The sequence below is a fragment of the Arvicola amphibius genome, chromosome 7 (assembly GCF_903992535.2).
Source record: "Arvicola amphibius chromosome 7, mArvAmp1.2, whole genome shotgun sequence".
NCBI classification, from domain to species: Eukaryota; Metazoa; Chordata; class Mammalia; order Rodentia; family Cricetidae; genus Arvicola; species Arvicola amphibius.
In genome coordinates, this window is record NC_052053.1 from 136,101,269 (window position 1) to 136,117,582 (window position 16,314).

A 16,314-nucleotide genomic window follows, 5' to 3' on the forward strand; every position below is an offset into this window, starting at 1 on the left:
TGCAGCAGGCTACATGCATGACAGACATGCAGCAGGCTACATGCATGACAGGCTATGGTGCTGTGTCAACCCAGGGCTGTGTTCAAGCTCAGGAAAGACCTACAGAAGCCCTAAACCCTTGGTTCAAGCTGACTTTGAGACTCTCCTCAAACTGGCAGTGAAAGACAAGGTTAGGTGCCCAAATAGGTACTGAGTGTGTACACTGACACACTTGCATACATGTGGTGACCCCACAAAGGCTGAAGCAATACCTGGGCACTAATCTAACAAAACAGAAGACAGTACTACACAAAGAATAGAGAGCAAACTTTATAGAAGTAGTTCAGAAAACCACCAAACAAAACAATTATCAACTGTACTAAGCCCCGCTCCCAGAGAGGTGGGGCTCTAATGTTCAGGGATAACATAGAAAACATCTTTAAATGGTACATGCTATGTACTGCTTTAAAAGCTTACTTTTCTTTTTTATTCGTTTTTCTTTTTATTTATTCTTCTCTCATGCAATGCATCCCACCTGCAGCCTCCTCTCCCTCCACTTCTACCTCCCTCCCCCAACCTCCTTTTTCCCAGATATGCTGCTCCTCCACTTCCCTTCCAGAAAAGAGCTGGGATGTGTGACATCAATCACTCCATTGACTGAACTGAGGGTTGATTCAGTTAATCTGGCTGACTAGGTGGGTGTTTCCTGCCTGCCTCACCTGTAAGCCCTACAGCTCGGATAGGAAGGTCTCATGGCAGTCAGGAGCCAAGGAATTCAACAAAGTCACACCATACACCACACAACAAGCCTCACAAAAAGATTTATTGGGAGAACAAAAGGGTAGCTGCCTCTGCTGTAGCAAGAAACAGAAGAGAACTGAACAGGATACAGGGTTTATGTAGTCTTTCTTGTGGAGGGGCAGAATTTTCCAGGGTGAAGCTTTCGAGGGTAGAGATGGGTGAGACTTCATGTCACCATCTATTGCAAAAAGAAGCCCCTGTGGTGACAGTTGAAAGATGCATTTACCTATGGGTATAGGGATAAGTATTTCAGGAGAAGAATAATGCTATGCCAATTAAACAGAATAAAAGATTTGGATTCTTCTTCAGCTCGTGTGATCTGCTCAGCCATGGGGTTTTGGCCCAGTTAATATTATCAGGCATGAGTCCTCCACATGGTGCAGGCTTTCAGTGCCACCAGAAATGGTTTGCTTACACCTGTAACATTCATGCCAGCATTGAAACAGTGGGCATATGTGTCGGACCACTTGGCATTATAGCTCACAAGATTTGGAAGCTTGTGATAAGACCTTTGGGGAGCATGCATAGAAACTTGTAGCACTATCAAAATTAGCCAGTAGGGATGAACTCCCAAGTAAATATCAGTTTGATTTCTCTATAAGAGTGACTACAAATATGCTTAACTATACATAGCCAGTCATCCCAACTCAACGTAGACTCCTAGCCAGTCATCCCAACTCAAGGTAGATTCCTAGCCAATCATCCCAACTAAAGGTGGACTCATAGCCAGTCATCCCCACTCAAGGTAGACTCATAGCCAGTCATACCAAATCAAGATAGACTCCTCAGATGGAAGCCATTTAGTAATGCATTACATTTTTCTTAAATAAAAGAGTTTTTGTTTTTGTTGACTTGGTTTTTTTCGGTCATAGTATGATATAGAATTATATCCAGTACGTATAATGGTTTGGTTTTGTCAACTTGACACAAACTAGACTCACTTTCATAGTGGGAACCTCAATTAAAGAATTACTCTCATTACATTTGCCTGTGGCAGTGTCTATGGAACATTTCTTGGTTGACAGTTGACGTGAAGAGCCCGGAGCACTATGGGTGATGCTGCCCCTGGGCTGTGGGCCTGGGTTGTGTATGAAAGCAAGCAGAGCAAGCTGTGGGAGCCAGATAGTAAGTTCCTCCATGGCTTCTGACTCAATTCCTTCCTCTAGGTTTCTGCCTTGACTTCCTGCCCAGACTTCCCTCACAGATGGATATGACCAGACATGTAAGCAAAGTAAACCCTTTCCTCCCAAGCAGCAGAAATCAAACCAAGACATTACTTCTTTAAGAAAAGTGCTTGTATCTAGCTATACCACAAGTTGTAAAATACCTAAATATTCCCTTCAGATTCCCTCAAGATCAAGACAAATGTGCATCTGAGTTTTCTCATCATAAGATGTTTTTCTTTTTTGTGATATAGAACTTCACTTATGTGTCAACTACAGTAATAATGTAGTTATAAGTATATAAAAACTAACTTCTAATATTTTTGCTCTGACTTCTCTTTATTAGCACAGTGTTATAGTAATGCAAACCCATGAAGTTGCATTCATTAGGAGCTTAATAACATTTATTGCTAAATGTCATACTGGGTGAATATTACTCCTTATATTGATTCATTTTTGCTTGAATTTCTCATGAATAAAATCATCAGCAAGATACCTTTCCAACAGTGTTTTGGCATATGTGAGTATTTTATATGGGAAATAGCCTAGAGGATAAAACTCTGTGTCATAAGTTAAGAATCTGTGTGCTTTATGAGAAAAAAGATTTTTGAAAGAAATTAAAATTTGGACTGTAGACTGAATGCTAGCTCGCTCCTTCCTATCGTGATGCTCGCAGATTGTTTCGAAGCAGGTGTGTCTGCTTTGTTATTATCCTCTTCTTTTCTCTTTTCTATTTCATGGGTTAGACCTTCACTATTTCCTGCTTACACTGAGTTCCATGTGATTGTTCCTCAACATTTGAAAAAGTTAAGTCTGTAGGTTTCAGTTTTTTCCAATAAAGACATTTTAGGACTATATATTTCTCTCTTTTAACACTCCTTTAGCCACATTTTATAAATTTCAAAGTATTAAAATACTGTCTTATTTCTCTCCTGACATCTTCTCCAGTACAGTTACTAGAATTCTGTTATTCAGTTACTTCCTAGCTGAACACTCCCAGACTGTCTTTCATAATTCACATGGAATGAATCTTTCTACGGTCAAAAAACTATTTTCTGTAATTTAAACCTTTCAAAGTTATTGCAAGTTAAAATGGTGAAATTCTCTTTACCTCCTAATGTATGTCATATTACTTGATCATATATTTCAGTTTTGCAATAATTATAGATACCCACATTGAGTTATCCATATTCCTTTAACACCTAATGCTTTTGAAATGATTAAATTTCTTATGACGGATTGTAGTTGGGAGAAAGGGGGAGAAGGAGAGAAAGGAGAGGAGAGGAAAGAGTAGGAGCAGAGAAGGGGACAGGAAGAGAAGATACGTATAAACATATAAGTAAAACAATGATTAATGTTAGCCCACATCTTTATTCTCCCCAGTGCTCTGTACCCATGCGGACAGACTCAGCTATCTGTACATCTGGTAGTGTTTCTTCTCAACCTGCAATACATCCTTCCCCATTCCTTGTCCTGTTACTGACACCAAATCACCTTTAATATATAAATAATGTGGGTTTTTTAAAAGATAAGTCTAGAAATTTCATGCTGCCAGTCATTTCACACATTAAATGTACTCATAGTTACCTACTGTTTTCTTTTTATTTGAGAAATCAGCTGTCATTTGTCATTTTTATTACTGATCTTTTAAAAAATATTTTATTGCCTTTTATCTCCAAACTGGATAACTTTACCCTTCTTTGAATACTTTCTGCTGCACTTCTGATATCCTGCACCCCCAAGGCTCCTGTTGCGTGTCCTAGGCCGACTACACGCTGTTCCGTTGGACACTGGCGCTCTGTTTACTGTCTTCAGGCCTGTGTCCTTCTCTGTGCTTCCGTTTGGATCCCTGCCCTCGATGGTTCTGCAGGTTCTGTGGGACTGGCTTTTCTCGCGTCCTGTCTGTTCTTCTTCCTTTGCAAATAGGTTCTTCCCTTTCACATCATGATGTTAAGATTCCTCCTTAGTTCCTCTCTTTTTTATAATTTTCCTTTTTTTCAGCATACCCATCTCCCCAAACTTTGTGTGTGATAATTTACAAATGCTTAGAATTTGTTTGTACCTTATTTTTACTTGCTTGTGTATCTTGCTTTTTTATTTTTATTAAAAATTTCCGCCTCCTCCCCGCCTCCCATTTACCTCCCCCTCCACTCTCCATTCCCCCTCCCTCTCCTGTCCGAAGAGCAGTAAGGGTTCCCTGCCCTGTGGGAAGTCCAAGTTCCTCCCCCCTCCATCCAGGTCTAGGAAGGTGAGCATCCAAATAGACTAGCCCCACCCCCCCAAGCCAGTATGTGTAGTAGGATCAAAATCCAGTGCCATTGTCTTTGGCTTCTCAGGAGCCCTCATTGTCCGTTGTGGTTTTTTTTTTTTTTCTGCTTGCTTCATTCCATATCTTATATTTAGTATATGCTAGGTATCACCTTTTGGAAGGCAAGTAAAGACTAGCAAGGCTGTTTATTTCTAGTTCAATTTTGAAAGTTTTGGTGTCCCACGATCTTATATGATTTTTAAACCATTTATTTATCTATTTAGTTATTTGTTGTTAACTTTGCAGATTTGAAATTTTGCCCATTGTTTTTCTACCAATCAAGCATAGATTTTTAAAAAAAACAAATCTATGCTTACTAGGTTGCTGAAATTCTTCCTATTTGAAAATTCTACATAGCAGACTCACACAGAACACATTTCAGTGATTAGGATGGAAATGGGTTTAATTTAAATTTAGATCTGTTTGATTCTTTGGTCCAAATGAAAGAGTAAGCAGCTACGTCACTAAGACAGTGTCTGCATGGCTGCTTGTAAGTGCTGACCCCGTACCTGAGACTAGGAACAGCCCCACTCACACGGGTGATCTGTGAGTAGACGCATCCTTGGGGTCTCCTCACAGCTGCCGTGTGTGCCAGGGGCTCCGACTTGTCCTGAAAGTTGTTCAGTAAGCCATTATGTCTCCGAGAACTGACAAACTTAGGAATGTTTATTAGATCTTGGTGACGGGGAAGTAGATGGCAGGTCTGCCTGATGCTCCCAGCCATCATCTAGGTGTATGGCTGGGCTCCTTCCAGAATGTCTTCCCACACATCTGTTCTTCTCATAGCGAATATTTCATTGGGGTTTTCACTGTGTGGTCCACGGTGGTTGGATGTGCGTATTCCCAGCCTCCGCAACTGACTGTTGACTTTGTTGTGGCTTAACTCATAGTATAGAAACTTTGTCTTTTATTGGAGACTATCAAAGGCCAAAACCTAAATCAGGCGTAGGTTTTCTCACTGACACCTAATTTACACTGTTAGTAAAAAGAGTTTTTTGAGTGGATTGGGAGCAGGTGTGGTGGGAACATGAAGGGAGAGGGACAGAAAAGGAGAGTACTGAGAGAGACTGAAAGGGGGTGCATTTCTAGGTCAGACCAAAGCCTGGCACTAGGGAGGAATCTGCAGAGAAGATGCTAGCTTAGACTTCTAGCACTAGCAGATAGGTAGCCTGAGCTGGCTATCTCCTGTGACCAGACTGATGCCCAGCCAAATTGTCATCAGAGAGGCTCCATCCAGCAACTGATGGAAACAGATGCAGACCCACAGCCAAACATCAGGAGGAGTTCTGGAATCCTGAAAAAGAGGAGAAAGGATTGTAGGAGCCGGAGGGGTCACAGACAGCACAAGAAAACTCAAATCATCAACTAACCTGGACTCATAGGGGCTCATGGAGACTGAACCAATAACCAGGGAGGCTTCATGGGGCTGACCTAGGCACTCTGCATATTTATTACAGTTCTGTAGCTTGGTCCTCTTGGGGGACTCCTAACAGTGGGAGAAGGGGCTGTCTCTGACTCTTTACTGGCTTTTGGGACCCTACTCCCATACTTGGTCGACTTGCCCAGCCTTAATACATGGGGAGGTGCTTAGTCTTACTGCAACTTGATATGCCATGTTTTGTGGATATACCTAGGAGACCTGCCCTTTCCTAAACAGAAATGGAGGAGGAGTGGATTAGGGGGTAGCAACAGAGAAGAGGTCTGGGAAGGGATTGGGAGAGGAGGAGGGAGCAGAAACTGCAGCTGGGATGTAAAATAAATAAATTTATTTTTAAAATGCCAAGTTCCATAAAGTCAATAAAAGCTTCTTCCCCAGTTTGATGCGTTCTCTGGAAAGAGTCAAGCTCAGCCACTGCCTAATTTTCTCTTCCTATTCTTGTTTCTGGGAGTAATAAAAACCACTGGATTTTTTTTGACAAAAAGAAAAAAGCTTCAATGAGACTTAAAAAATAATTTAGTTTGGAAAGAATTGCAACACAAACTCTAGTATCAAATTCAGCATTTATATACAAAGCTTTCCAGAGCTTTGTTTTACTTTCAGAACTCAAAATATGAAATAAGTAATATCTTATAAATATATGTTCCAAGTAATTTCTTTTGTCTGTGATAGTATTAAGTTTGATACCTACTGATTTGTTTATACTGCAAGTGTTTCAGTTTCTACAAAGGAAATGGTTTTCTATACTGAAATCTGAATTGCACATATCATACACACTCAGGGAATGTAAGTTTTTTTACACCTTTGGAATTTGAGGTGGTGGTAAATTTTACATACAAGCACAGATTCAAACACACATACACATAAACTCCATGTAAAATGAAAATTCATTTGGTGTTTTTTTTAGCAATAACCACTATTACGTATTTAATGCTCTACGATTTAAATTCTGTGGCTGAAATTTTTATTTAATTGCCTAGCTTGAACTTATTGATCAAACTTACTTGTTGGTAGCTATTCTTCCCATGAAAGGTATTCACAGACAATTAGAATTTTATGCAAGAAACAATCCATGGCCAAAATGGAAACCCTATATCCAAAAGATATATGTTTTGGTACAGAAATAAAATTACTGAAATTTCATTAAATTAATCAAAGATGTTTGTATAAACTAAATGATACCAAAATTATCAGGGGGCTGTAACTGAGAACAAATAAATCTGCTGTAGTCCACAGGAGTATAATGATAACAGGTCTGGTCTGTGACACTTGATGGCCATCATCCTTCTCACCCAGAGCAGCCTTAATTCACAGCGTGGTCATCACTATATTTTGTCTTGCTACTTTTATGGAAGGCTATATTCATCGTTCTTTATTAAAAAAAAATTTCAACTTCTGAAAAAAATAGCAAAATTATCTTGCCCTAATTCTTTTTTTTTCCCCTGAAGTCTTTCATAATGTGGTTCTATTTACATGATGAAAAATACCTGATAGTTTTTGGTTAATGTGGTCCAAGAAACAGTCATGTTTCAAAAAATCCAGCAATTGAATTGCTGGGCCATGAGTCAAATTCAACCACTGATTGATAAACTAAACAAATTGCTTTCGGTAGGTTATTATGGCCTTACCAAGTCCACATCCTGATGACTTCCTCCCTCCCAAGGCCTTCTTCATAGTGGACCCATTGTTATTATTTTCGAAAAGACTCAACTTAAATTACATGTAACATGAGCATCATCGGGTCCCTTGTCTCCTTACCAGAAGCCTGATTTTTCAGGAGTGCGTTTCATCCCTGTGCAGCCAGAGTGCTGCCAGGCTCAAGCCTGTGGGCATTAAAGCCCACAGATGCCAGGCTGCCCTGACCCTGTGTTCTAATGCTGTCATCAAGCTCCTTCCTCCTGGATCTTTCAGGGAGAAAGAAAGGCTGCCATCTGTGCTTCTGCTTCAGCATCCTCATGCAGTTAAACTGCTAATGTTGGGCTCCTATTTTCCTGGCTCCCTTGAGCTTACTCAATGAAACAAAATGTGATTCCCACATGTCCCTTATTGTTTTCTTGGCAAGTCTTCCCACCTCTCTTAACCTTCCAGATTCTGGTTTGCTTAAGACAGCCTTTCCTTGTGATACTTTTCTTCCTTCAAAGGTTTGATTCATGGCATTGGTTCTAAGCTAAACTAATCATTTTAGAAAGTCCTTCTGCAGGCTAAATTACCTGGTATTAAGTGCTATACTAAATACATTCCAAAATATTGTGCAGTCTAGTGAAGTAAAGTAGAAGAGAATCCAAAAAATCGACTATGATTTACTAATTTGAATGTAAAATTTATAAATATGTAATATTTGGATAGTGTTAGGGCATTCTTATTGGCCAGTGGGCCTCTTTCTTTTCATAAAGATTTGTATGTTAGAGAAAGCTAAACATCTATGATCTTTAACAAATGCAAATTATTTTATTACTCTAGGTAGACATTAATTTCTAAGAATTAAATTGCCATTACAATGTAATCAACATAGAGCCATATTTCATAGCAGAAATGAGCATAGCTAAGCAGAAGGAGCTCAGGACGGATCCAGCACCACGGTGGGTACAGAGCAAGGGTTTTGATGGGGGTGATAGAAGACATGTTATGTAAATAATGAGCAGTACCATTTTCATAAAAGTCAATGTTAGAAAGTTAGGATACTTAGCAACTCCTCAGCCACATGGCTATGCCTGAGTTACTCCTGGAAAGTAGACTCTGATTTACTTGCTATTTATTCTTATACTACGGATGTGGAAAGGAATGAGAGGGGACAGAAGAGGGGACAACTTGTCTGTCTATCCCTGAGTATATCTCTGATGGTGTAACTCCCCAAGTGCAGTATTGGAGACTGGCAGGAGGAGGGACAGTTTCCTTCAATATTCATGGCCAAATACCTTACCATGCAGTGGTAGCAACAAGTGAAACTTAATTTCCACTGGAGGGTTTTTCAGCTTAAGTAAAAGAGTCAAATCCCATGTTGCTCTCTTTAGTTATCATATGGGTAATTGAATCAAATCTTATGCCACTATCTTAGTACCACAAACGCAATTTTGGATACAAACACAGATAAAGGAATTCAAATTTCCTATCATAGGTTTTCCCCAAGAATTGTGATTGATATTTTTGGCCTTATTCAAGTACTTAATGTTTGTAATGCGATGTGATTTTCGGTGTTATTTACCAACCACCCCTTAAATGAAAGATTAAAAGACCCCAATAAGACCTAACAGATTATAGTTTAATTTTTAAATACATATTTTATTTTACATGTATGTGTATTTTGCTCACATGTATGTATGATTATCAAGTGCATGTCTGGTGCCCATGGAGGCCAGAAGAGGGCATCAGGTCCCTTGGAACTAGGGTCACCAGTGGTTATATGTCAAAACTGAACCCTAGTCCCTGGACTTCTACAAATGCTGCTAACTACTCAGCCATTTCTCCAGCCCTACACTATTTGCTTAAAAAACAAACTTTAGAATCTGGAGATGGCTCAATGGTTAAGAGGACTTGTGGCTCTTACAGGACACCTAGGGTTTGTTCCCAGCGTTCACATAGCAGGTTACAACTGTCTGTAACCAGTTGCCTAGAATTTGATTCCATCTTCTGGCCTCTGTAGGAACCAGGTATGCATGTGGTACATATCCATACATGCAGGCAAAACACTCGCACACGTAAAATAAAAATAAATATTTTTATAGCTTGAGTATTATAGAAGCACTTTAAAATAGTTCTAGCCTTCCTTCGTTCCTTCCCCACCTCTCTCTCTCTCTCTCTCTCTCTCTCTCTCTCTCTCTCTCCCTCTCTCTCTCTCTCTCTCTCTCTCTCTCTCTCACACACACACACACACACAGACACACACACAGAGAGAGAGAGAGTTCTTCATCATCAGATAAAAAATTTGTACATACGACAAACTCTTTGAGAATTTGGAAAGGATACTTATGATCAAGTTAATATGAGGGAAGAAAAGACTGACGGTCACGGCATATAGTATTATACAAAGAAGGAATGGCTGCTTTCCAGCCACTTCTTTTTGTTTATTTGTTTACTTAATCATAATCAGATGGCTTATTCATAGACATATTAGATAAATATAGTTATAACTGAAGATGAGAGTGGGTTTGAATATCCCAAACTAGTTCTCTTGAAAGAAATAAAACCCACCCACAACCTCTATAAAGGTAAAGAATGAGTTGCAAAGTCATTTGTTTCAATGCATATCTCTGGCGTGGCTGGGATTGTGGCTTCCAGTGATCTATTACAGCCGCATCAAGCATAGCTTATGAACTTCCAGTTCAGCCAACGCATTAGAGGTAGGAATTCAACCATCACATCGATGGTACTTGGAAAGAAGTGCTGCAAAGTTTTTCCAGGCTGTGCTTGGTTTGGATAGACACTCTTCCACTGAGCACTGGTGCTTCAGACATTTAGAAATACTTCAGTAATACTCCTTAATATCAGGAGATAATGACCAAGCTCTAAATTAGCAATATATTGAAATAGTACTTCTGCAAAACAAATCTGAATCCACTGTTCTGAAATCTCAGTCAACATTTGGATGGTTTGTGGTTAATGCTACGCAGAAAGCACATTGCAATGTGCTCAAAATAAAGCTATGTCTAAAATAATTGATCAGAAAATCTAAAATTTGATTAGGGACTTACAGAAAAAGATGTGCGGCCATCATGCCCTGATGTCCTTTTGTGAAGGCAACGTTGACTTTCTGGTCTTCCTTTCGCTTTGACTTTAATCTAGAGAAGAGAAAAGAAATGGCTGGCCTATGAGACATGTCAGAATTATAGGTTCATGCCTCAGATTTTCTTAAAATGTGCATACATAATAACATGCACTTTTCCATCGGAGACTGCATTAGCTGAATGTAAGACAGAGTGTGTTCCTTCAAGGTCACTCTCGTCTGGGGTCACAAGCCCTTATTTTCCATGATTTTGAACCCTGCATTTCTCATCTCAGCACGTGTTGGAATTGTGGGTGATATTTTGTTATTCGTGGACGACCTAGTGGTCCACATGGTTATCAGGTAAATGAAAATATGCATTCCTGCCGTTTGTGGAACGATAGTTATAAGCAGGTCAAAGAAAATAGCTGGGTTATTTTGTACCTTCTGAATTTTCTGTGCCTGCTGTTGCCATAGCAATGGACTTAGCTTTGTGTGAAGAAGCAACTGTTTAAAGTGGTTCCAGTAATTTCTTTACTGCTTTCTCTTTATTTGCCTTGAAAAAAATTTCACTCTGCCTGTGAAGAACACAAAAATAAATTTGACATTTCGATAAATTTGTCCAGAAAAATATAGATTTCATCAATTGTAAAAATAGAGTAGTCTAAAGTGATTAGAATTCTTTTCCTCAAATCAAGTTTTATATATAGGCAATATTATAAATGTCATCTGGCCATATAGGAGAGTCAATTATATTTCTTCAAATGATGGCACCAAACATATATCAATTCTCTCCTTTAACTGAGAAGGGCCCTTTGCACTAATTGAAGCTCCAGACGCAAAGCCGGAGTAAACTCGCGACGTAAGATATAAACTCTCACTGTTGATGGTGATAAAATATTCTAAAAGCTCTCTGGTTAGTCACATTCTAAGCTGCAGAGACTTTGAAACTGTAACAGAGGAAAATTGGATTATTCAAATGAAAATGTTAGCACCATAAAGTTGCCCCCGGTGCATAGAAAAGTATGAATTTGCTCAGATTAATGCTTTGGTCTTTACAACTTGGAATAAAATGTAAATTAAAGAGCAGTTTCATAGAGTAAAATGATAAATCAAAATTTTATGGAGTAAACATTTCTACTTTTTTACCTTAGCCATCTAAATACAGATTAAAAGGGTAGGGTTGGCTAGAAGTAGTACATGTGCTCCAAAATTTGAATAACTGGTTATTTTTTACAAAACTAAAATCATTATCTCTTACCATGGCCATAGTAGTAAAAAAGGACAAATGTATGCATTTTTTGTGTGCACTGTATGTTCATCTCCTTCTCTTTTTCCTAACTTCCTTCCTCTTTCTGTCCCTCGTCCACCTCTCTATCTCTCCTTCTCTTTCATTCTTCCTTCATACGTGGATAGGATTTTGCTATGTAGCCCAGGCCAACCTCAAACTTCCAGACCTTCAGAGCTGCCCAGAAATGCTGAGAATGCTGGTAGTTTCCCAAAATGGCTCTAGTCTTTCTAATAGCTATGCTTTGTGACTAGTATATTGTTGTTTCAAAACAGTGAAGTATTAAAGACTACTAGAAAAATATTAATGGAATCGTATGAATCTAAAATCTGGGGAAATCCTGTTTTACAGTATGACATACAACAAATCTTTGTTTGTCAGACATAGAGGGATATAGACAAATAGTAAATTAATTACTTGTCATGGAGTTCAGAGTATCTAGATATTTCTATAATATTAATATTGTCATTTGAAGTCATTCCCAGCCTATTTCATCAAACCAAAATACTCATCATCTTTTTGCCATTTTGTCAAAATTCAAGAAGAACAATTTGTTTTAACTTAAATGTTTTATTTGGCATCCTTTATTTCTACTGCATCCTAAAACAGAGCCACAAGCTGGGGCCCAAATATTCACACACGTGCCTGTGAGATATACTTCTCATCGAAAATGGAACACAAAGATTTTATTTATTATTATAAGGCATAAGTATTTCATGTGTTTCTGAGGAAATCTAGCCTAAGAGGTGACCTCCAACCTAATGGGTGACTTCTCACAACAAGCCTAATGGTGACCTACAAAGAGAAAGAGTACAAACACCTGTGCGAGTAAAGAACTTGAGGCCAAGGCCAGCATGGAGGAGCAAAGTAGGCACATGCCGTGCGACTGAGCAGAAACACCTCATTTGCTTACTGGCGTCTTGTTATGTGCCCATGTCCTATCAGAGTAGAGAACAAAGTGACAGGCAGGAAGTAGGTGCCTTGGTGAGTAGGACATGATACATTCAGGTCACAATAATCAAAACCAATCAACAGAAGTACACCCAGTCTTCACCCACATAAGATGGTACTCAAAATAGTGCCTGGCGCAACTGTGAGAATATCTTCCTCTGTTTTTGTCAAAGCAAAATTCCACCAGCTGCATAGCTCAGAAGCTCAGAAAGAGTGGATTAGCCTCCCAGTCTGACATCCTTGAATCCCAAGCCCAGATGAGACTCGCTGTGATCCCCGAGCTGAGCTGCCTTCTGCTTCCAAGATGCTGGAAAAAAAGAGCAAATAAACAACAGGCTGCAAGAAGCCCCTTGGAACCGGACTTTAATCCCTTTAAAAGGAGGAGCCCTCAAGATGAGTTCCATCTTTAAAGTCCCATGTCCTGATCGCATCACATTGGCCTTTAAGTTTCTATTTCTTTTCTTTAAGACAAGAAAGTTAAACATTTGCTCTGATTGCAATACTATAGCAGAAGAGATAAAGGTGCTACAGAGAGAGGGAGGAGGGTCATAGTTAGCTGTGCCTAGAACGGTGTGGGAGGAGCAAGGGCAGACAGGTCAGCAGCAAGGACTACTGGGAGTGAGTCAGTATGTTTTCACTTGAAGTATGTAGATATGTTATTCTACTTGCTTTTTTATAAATGAAATAACTTTTCAGCAGAAGCAGAATTTAAGGAGTTAGCGAAGGGTTGTTGAAACTTTGAAGGAAAAGGAGAAGCCCGGATGACTCATGTGAAAGTCAGGGACAGTCGGTTCATTGATGGAGGAATGCAGTGTGGCTTCCAGCCATCCTGAGGAATGTACTTGGAGTTTAAGATCCTAACTGTAAAGGACAACCAGACATCTGGCTTTTATGTGTGCTTCAATAGATGCAGGGATGGAGCAGGTGTGAGTTGTATCTTATCAGACTTGTAATTTTGCCTGAATCCACAAGAAGGGAAAGGGCAACATGGTTGAAAATCTGTAACAGACTGAATGTTTGTGCCTCTTCAGAGATGGCGTATTGAACATGTAGCTCCCAGTCACTGGAATAAGGCTATAAGTCAGTAATAACGAGTATACGAGGTTCTTAGGGTCGTAACCCAGTACTGCTAGTGTCCTTCAGTGAGTAAAAAGGACAAGGTGGCCATCTGTGTGGATATGTAATGACGGCCTGAGAGTCCAAGCAGGATGAGAGAGAACTGAACGTGGTAGCTGATGAATGCCCGGCTGCGAAATTAAATACGGTTGATGAACTAGAAGTGGGGTGTCTGTTCAGTGTTGTTTGGGAAGAGAAGGTCCTGGGCAAATAGACACTTGCTTGTCATAGAATCATGAAGGTGATGCTGTCACTGAGGACAGCCTAAAAAGAAGACTGAGCAGGATACAAATTTATTAATAGCAAGCCTCAGAAAGCAGAGAAATCAGGGGACAGAAGATTGTATGGATTCTGAAGATAACAACTCCTACAAAGCCAAAACCCTCAAGGAAGGGCTGAGTGTGTGGCTTCTCGGCAGAGTACTTGTTGTCAGTGTGCATGGTCCTGCAGCATAACCCAGCAAAGCAAAAGGACTGGACATAAGAATAAGAGAAGAAGTTTGAGTAATTTTTCAAAGTTATATCATCAGGTTGTGAACTAAAATAGAATGGAAGAAGGATGGAGAAGGAGCCAGGAGAGAGAATTCATCAGCCTCTGACTTGAGCTGATGGTGTCATTGCCATGTTAAGGAGATTAGGAGATTTGTAGATTGTTTTCCAAAGAAATTGACTTGAAGTGCCCTTGAGATATCCAAGTAAATCTATTGAGTGGGTAGATAATATTAGGATTACATGGCTAAGTGGGTCAGGATTTAATTACCACTTTCATAGTATTAGCTGATTATTTAGATAATTAGCAGTTTCTATCATTATAAATTAAATATGACCTTTCACATAGAAGCTTGTAGACACAGTTGATAAAGTTGTGTTAGGGAAAGCACTCTTTAATAATTCAAAGAGTGTCGATGCTTCCCGAAAGTTGTGTCTAGATACAGGCAGGCTACCTTACGGAGAGTTTATGTCTCTTCTGCAGGCACCATATGAACGTGAGACTCCCTCACAGCACGCGAGGGAAATGACGGAATATGGCTTACCATGGGGGGTTCCATGTCTTTTATTGGATTAGTCATAGTGTTCAGTACACACTGGTGATTGGTTGTTTTTTTCTTTGTGCTACATAAACATGGCCTTCATTCATAAACCAGTTTAATTGAACCGGAAACAAAATACTGGTAGCTACTCAGAAAATCATAAAACAAAAGGCCAACCTTGTTTGGAAGTCAGACTCTAAGAGGAAGGAGGCCATCTCAGCAGAGTTCATGCAAGGCTTTGCACGTGGGTTGTGTTTACCAAGCCTTATATTCATTTCTTTCATTCAGTGGCTTTTATTGAGTGTATCGTGATCTTTGCAGATTTCCCCACTAACCTTAAAATTCCAGTGTCTGTTACTTTGTTTTATTTTATCAATAGTTTCTTTCTCTATAATAAAGTCTGGAGAATGCATAAATGATTTCAGGAAAACAGTGGGAGACATGTTTATCATCATCTCTGGCCTTTAGTTAGTGAGATGTGATTCAGCTTCTTCGTCCATTTTCTGCTGCTGTAACAATATACCACAGACTCACACGTAGACAATACAAGACTAGGCAGCTATGACATCGGGAGGCAAGGCCAGCATATGGTCAAGTTGTAATTCTCAGTCACAACATAAGGAAAAGGCAAGAGATGAAGGAGGAGGCAGGGGCCCATTGTTGGTTCCCAGCTGCTTAGTCCTGAAATAATCACACAGAAACTGTATTAATTAAATAACTGCTTGGCCTATTAGTTCTAGCTTCTTATTAGCTAACTCTTACATATTAATTTAACCCATTTCTATTAATCTGTGTATTGCCATGTGGCTGTGGCTTACTTGCTAAAGGGTTGGCATCTGTGTCCGGCAGGGCTACATGGCTTCTCTCTGACTCTGCCCTCCTTCCTCCCAGCATTCAGCTTAGTTTTCCCTGCCTAGCTAAGTTCTACCCTGCTATAGGTCCAAAGCAGTTTCTTTATTCATTAGTGGTAATCACAGCATACAGAGGGAAATTCCACATCGAAGAGAGAGAGGGAAAATCAGTCTACCTGATCCCTTTCGTCAGCAGCCCGCTCTGTTCATCTCTAGCCACCCCCTCAATTACAGCAGGGGTCTGCACACGAGGGAAGAGCCCTCGTGAAAAAGCTGCTCTGTGACAGTGCCATTTCATAATAAATTTGTACTAAAGGTGACGTTTCCAATCACAGGAAGATACTATTGCCACTTCTAATTTCTCTCGAAAATCGTTACTATATTCACTCAACAGAATATAAAGTCAATTTACCCAACGACTATAAATTGTAACAAAGAGTTACCATCATAAAGAATCAAAGAGTCATGAAGGTTAAGTAGGATGACTCTTTGATTCTTATGATTTCAGGGAAAGATTTAGAAGGAAAATTCCTGAGGTTTATTAGAATAATCTCAGAAGTTATGGATTGTGGTTAAGGAAATATTCTTTTTGGAGCATGCTCCTTGAATCATAGTTAAGTGAAAAGTGGTGTGACCCATGTGATAAACGATTATTTTTTCACATCAGACAACCCATCATTCGTTCGCGCG

At 39.6% G+C, this 16,314-nt stretch overlaps 1 protein-coding gene across 1 annotated transcript in view; it reads left to right on the forward strand.

Annotated features, from left to right (window-relative positions):
* Nucleotides 1-16,314, forward strand: part of Hdac9 (histone deacetylase 9) — a 617,997-nt gene that overhangs the window by 457,375 nt on the left and 144,308 nt on the right. The gene's annotated exons all lie outside the window — the stretch shown is intronic.